Source organism: Sinocyclocheilus grahami, unplaced genomic scaffold (genome assembly GCF_001515645.1).
Source record: "Sinocyclocheilus grahami isolate Dianchi unplaced genomic scaffold, SAMN03320097.WGS_v1.1 scaffold405.1, whole genome shotgun sequence".
In the NCBI taxonomy this organism is placed as follows: domain Eukaryota; kingdom Metazoa; phylum Chordata; class Actinopteri; order Cypriniformes; family Cyprinidae; genus Sinocyclocheilus; species Sinocyclocheilus grahami.
The window spans coordinates 193,532-199,147 of NW_015505584.1; the positions used below are offsets into that span (position 1 = coordinate 193,532).

The 5,616-nt window shown below is 35.6% G+C and overlaps 1 long non-coding RNA gene across 1 annotated transcript in view; it reads left to right on the forward strand.

Moving 5' to 3' along the window:
- The window catches only part of LOC107550673 (uncharacterized), a 27,005-nt gene extending 23,618 nt beyond the window's left edge, over positions 1 to 3,387 (forward strand). Inside the window, exons 2-3 of the long non-coding RNA XR_001604687.1 lie at positions 1,183 to 1,302; positions 3,334 to 3,387. This is a non-coding gene — a long non-coding RNA (uncharacterized lncRNA). The remainder of the gene's footprint in view (positions 1 to 1,182; positions 1,303 to 3,333) is intronic.
- The last annotated feature ends 2,229 nt before the right edge of the window (positions 3,388 to 5,616 follow it).

Consider the following 5,616-nt stretch of genomic DNA (forward strand, 5'->3'; position numbering starts at 1 on the left):
CTAAGTAAACATGTATAATATATAACCAAATAAATAAGAAACGTAGAAAGTTTATTAGCAAAACGAGTAAGAAAGCTTGGAGGCACATGCCGTGTATGTATACACCTTGATGTAAATTTTTTTTTTTATAAATGACACAAAGTTTAAATAAAGTAAAAATCAGCAAACAATGTGGAACCAATTAAATAAGAACCGAATGTGTAAAAAAAACTTCCAAAATCACCTTAGATAAACGGCAAAAGTCAACAGGCTTTTTAAAATTCAAAATATTGCCAAACAGGCGCTTTATCATCTTGTTTCGAAGCTAAATCATCCGCGATCGTCTTGTCTGTCTCACCTCACTCTTCTTGTCAGTCAGCTCGACTCACTGTCCTCACTGGAGAAATTAAATCTGATCTGTGATGCGACTGTCGTTCGGCACGCTGCATTGATCAGCCACGTTCAGTTTTTACTTGTAGTGTCTGTTCTTTTACTGAACTAAATGATTTTTATTACTAAAAAAAAATCAAAACGACGGTGGGGGTCGGTGGGCAAGTGACGTAACTGGTGTTGCGGCTTAACACCGGTATTACCGTCAGCACCGTTGTGTGTGTTTTGACCAATAAAGTACCAACCCCTTTTCTAAGCAATCAAACTTTATTTTAGAACTTGACAAATTTTTAATTTGTATTATTTATTTATTTTTTGCTTTAACTAACAAAAAAGTACAAATAAAGCACTAACCACTTTTCTAAGCAATCAGACTTTATTATTTAACCTTATATTTTCATTTTGTGTTTTTTGTGTGTTTGTTTGTTTTTACCATACTTTATAACCTGATATTTTTGTTTTGTTTTTGTTTTGACAAACCACTTTTCTAAGCAATCAGACTTTTTTACCTTATATTTTCATTTTGTGTTTTTTATCTTGTCTTTTTTTTTGTTTGTTTAGACCAGACTTTATTTATAACCTGATATTTTTGTTTTGTTTTGACCACTTACAAAAATAAAGCACCAACCACTTTTCTAAGCAATCAGACGTATGAGTTTTGCTTGATGGATGATAACAAGCCAAAACTAAATGCCACAGATTCTTTATTATTTATTTGTGTATATTTATATACTTTACATCTATGTTTTATATATCTATATTTTATGTGTTTACTGTACCTTTATCTGTCAATGTACTGTGTATTTTGTTTAGCTGGTGAAGCTATGCATCGGGATGATAGATGCTGGAAAGGCGTACAACACGGCCAACAGGCAGTTTGTGAACGGGATTCAGGAGTTGGCACAGACTTCTGCCAAAGATGTAGTCATCGAGGTGAGTGCAGGCGATTAGCGTAATGACCAATCAGCTCTTATTAGCCCAGGGGCTTTCAGAATCACAAACCTGTTGAGCTGCTCGTCTGAAGTGTCCCTGCAGCGAAAGCTGTGTTTGGTTTGCTGTACTTTGACTAGTATGACGTGCCAATTGAAAGACTGCTGTTTATTTGGTGATCGTTTGAAAGCAGGCTTGGTTTGTGTTCACACAAAAACATTGGCTGCATTCCTAGCCTTCGCATATTTACTTTCTTCTTTGAAATATCCATTGTGCATTGTACTAGGAAAACATACCAGTGTATTTGCTCGCATATGCATATGTATATGTGTTTCGCAACCTTTTTGTGTTGTTACTACCTCCACAGTTCCATCAGTAAGAAACCCTTCATCAACACCAAACCTGAAATGTGTTCATTATAAAGTCCTGGATATGTTTTAGCATTATTTTGTTTTGTTTTCTTAAATAACCGAATGTTATTGCGTTTAAAGGGACACGGTGATGGTAAAAGAGAGAGAGAGAAAGAGAGAGATTAGTGAAAAATTACATTTCAATGCTTTTGCGTTCTTTTGCAAGCAAAAAAGTTGGGGGGGAATGCAATATTTTTGTGATTGAATGCAGTAGTTTTGCCAGAGAGCACAAATGCTCGGTGCGCAAATACAGAGTTTAACGCGAGAAAATGCAAAAAAAAATGTTCATCACCATGAGCCTGTTAGTGTTCAATACAGTAATGAAAAAAAAATGCAAGTGATGTTTTTTTTATATATATATTTTGACAACCCTATTTTTTAAAGTCATCATTACTCTTTTGTAGGCTAGATTTAACAAGTATAGATTTGTTAAATACATATTTTTTTTAATTGCAGTATATTAAGATATAGAGGTTTGATGACCATGGTAGTATTTGTTTTACTGAATTTATACGGACTAAAAATAAATTTCATTGTATACAGTAATTTATTTACTGTAATTAGTTTTATTGTAAAACAATATGAAAGTCAAAATGAGAGCTTGGAAGGAAAATATGGCGAACATGTCAAACTTCAGTTTTTAAGATTTTATGTTTTGTTTTGTTTTGAGTAGTGCTGTCAATCGATTAAAAAAACTTTAATTAATCCCACCTAACATTAAAGCTTTTAAATATACTTTTATATTGCAATAATTTCACATTCAATCTTCAAATTAATGTACAAACAACATAAAGACGATATATTTTTAAATATTTGTTACGTCACCTTATGACTGAAGGCCAGTATCAATGATACCAATACTGATTTCTCTATAAAATTGCCCAGTTTTAAGGCAGCTTTAATGGCCTTTTGGTAACTTCATGACGTAACTGACCACGGCTTTGCATGCATGTAGTTTATTTCACGCTTTGATATTAAAGGATACAGGCTACAGCATGCGCCGGCGCCTTTGTGTGTACAATTGAAGAGCACGCGCTGCGAGCACAGTACCGTTTCCGCGCTCGCTTGACTCGCGAGCCTGGTGCTGGAGCGTGCGTCTGAAACGTCTCCCGTTCTCAGTCGTTCTGTGACTGAATAAATGCACTTCTTGTCAAGAGAAAAAGTGACAGAAGCAGCAATTGTGAGTGGGGTGGCCAACACTAGCCCCGCCCCTGCGTTAATTGCGTTAAATATTTTTAACGTGTTAAACTGAAAAAATGAATCGCCTGCGTAACATGCTAATTTTGACACCACTAGTTTTGAGTTGTTTTGTTGTTTTTGTTTTGTTTTGTTTTGAATCGTTTTACTTTTTTTTTTTTTTTTTTTTTTTTTTTTTTTTTTTTTTTTTTTTTTTTTTTTTTTTTTTTTTTTTTTTTTTTTTTTTTTTTGAGTTTATATTTTTTGTGTTGTTTTTTGTTTTGTTTTGGTCAAATGTGACTTGGACACATTTTTTTAAAAGATTTAGCTTAGTATTTTGTGCATTTGTGATAAATAACCAGATGTGTTTTATTAATATTTTTCCCCCTGTTATTTGTAGTCTTGACTCTTTGCTGGCCCTGTGTAAAGTTCTCTCATTTCTTCACAGTCCAGCCTGAGCAAGTTTGCAGAGAATCTTCAAGAGATGATCAGCTATCACACAGTAAGAAAATCTGGGCAAAAAGCTTTTGCCGTATTGCATTATTGTTTATGACTTCTCCTTTTTTCTTTTTTTGTCATGTTTGCGTGTGTATTTTTGCAAAAAAAGAAAACCGCTAACCCTAAATGTGCTGAGAATGGAGAAATGACCACAGTTATATGACATGAATCCGTGTATCATTCGATCATTCGTTTTTTGATTTAATATTGAAAGTAGAAAAATGAGAAAACGGCGCTCTTTTCGTTTTTTTTGTTTTTTTTCCAAAAAAAACGAAAAACGAAAAACGAGAATTCAGCTTAAATTTTCGTTTTTCGTTCATGGGTGGAAAAATGAATAAACAGCTTGAATATTCGATTTCTACACGTGGGCGGGAATTAAACGCCCCTTTCTGCTGATTGGTCAGCCGAAGATCAAACCCTGCCATCATCAGTTCTTCTGCAGTATCACGCAGCAGAATAATAGTCCTCCACTGCTGCAGTTGTATGGATTCTTAACGCATTTTATCAATTTCATATTTTTCTCATCAAACAGACTAATAGCTCGACACAACTCGTACCGGGGCTTTCTTCTGTGTAGACCAGCGGTTCTTAAAGTGATAGGGGGTCCGAGAAATAATTTGCTATAGCCTAAAGTATTTCCAGACTGTAAAGTCGCTTTTTTATCATGATACATTGGCCTACTGTGATTTATTCCAAAGTGACTTATATGATGCATTTAATGTAAAATAATCTAAATGAAGCCTTTTAAAAGACAAGTATTCCCTGTGGTTCATGTTTGTGGCATGCCATTTTGTAGTTATTTTGAAGTACTTATAGTTATTAGTAAAAATAGTAGTAATTAGTAAAAATTCTTGTTTTTCGTTTTTTGGATAAAAAACAAAAAAGGAGCCGTTTTCTCATTTTTAGCTTAGTAAAATTCTAATGAATAAAATTTTAAATTGTATGTTAAAGGGTTAGTTCACCTAAAAATGAAAATTAGCCTGTGTTTTACTCACCCTCAAAGCATCCTAGGTGTATGTGACGTTCTTCTTTCAGACGAATCCAGTCGGAGTTATTTTAAAATGGTCCTGGCCCCTTCAAGCCTTACAATAAGAGGGTGTTGGTTGTCAATAGTTCAGAAGACGTGAAATAAAGCGCATGCATCCGTTATAAAACCTCCCTCACACGTCTCTGGGGGGTGAATAAAGGCCTTCTGTAGCGAATCCATGCATTTTTGTAAGATAAATATCCATATTTCAAACGTAATAAACACTTTTTTCTCCCATCCGCTGACTGTGGTACGCAGAAGTCGTTCGGGCGGATGACGTATGCGTCGTGCGCGCGCCTCTGAGAAATGCAGAAGCAATGGAAACAAAGTTTCCTTACTTTAGCAAAGGAAAACCAGTCTCCTCTTGGCTTATATCGAAATCCTCCGATATTTTTCTTTGCAAATCTTCGGTTCTTCCCCCGGAGACGTGTGAGGGAGGTTTTATTACGGATGCACGCACTTTATTTCACGTCTTCTGAACTGTTGACAACCAACACCCGCTTATTGTAAGGCTTGAAGGGGCCAGGACCATTTTTAATATAACTCCGACTGGATTCGTCTGAAAGAAGAACGTCACATACACCTAGGATGCTTTGAGGGTGAGTAAAACACAGGCTAATTTTCATTTTTGGGTTAACTAACCCTTTAACAGTTGATTGTAGAGTTTTTAAGAGCTGATATCAACATCTAGCGTATCCGATTAACAGATTTATTTGCTGATATGTATTTTAAATGTGTAAATTTAAACATTTTCAAGTATCTGTGAGGCCGATATATCGGTTTATCAATTGTGAAAATTATTAAAGTTGTCAGTCCATGCCACATGGATTTTCTACGTTTCAGCACCAAAACAACGTGTGTTGCGCAATACAACTTTATATGCTGTATTTTGTCATCCGTTTTTTGAGTACAGACCATCAGCTTTTACAGCCGCCAAACCGATTTATCAGTTCATCAATAGACTCCATACACAAAGCTAACGCCAGAGTTTATAATGGCACGGTTTCAGCAGTCGTTGAGTGCACATTTAAGGAATGGTATTGCTGTGCGCAGGGACCTTCGGAAATTTAAAGAAGCGAAGAAACAATTTGACAAAGTGAGCGAGGAGAAAGAAGCAGCCCTGTCCAAAAATGCCCAGGCGCCTCGAAACAAACAGCACGAGGTGGAGGAGGCCACCAGCATCCTCATCGCCACGCGCAAGTGCTT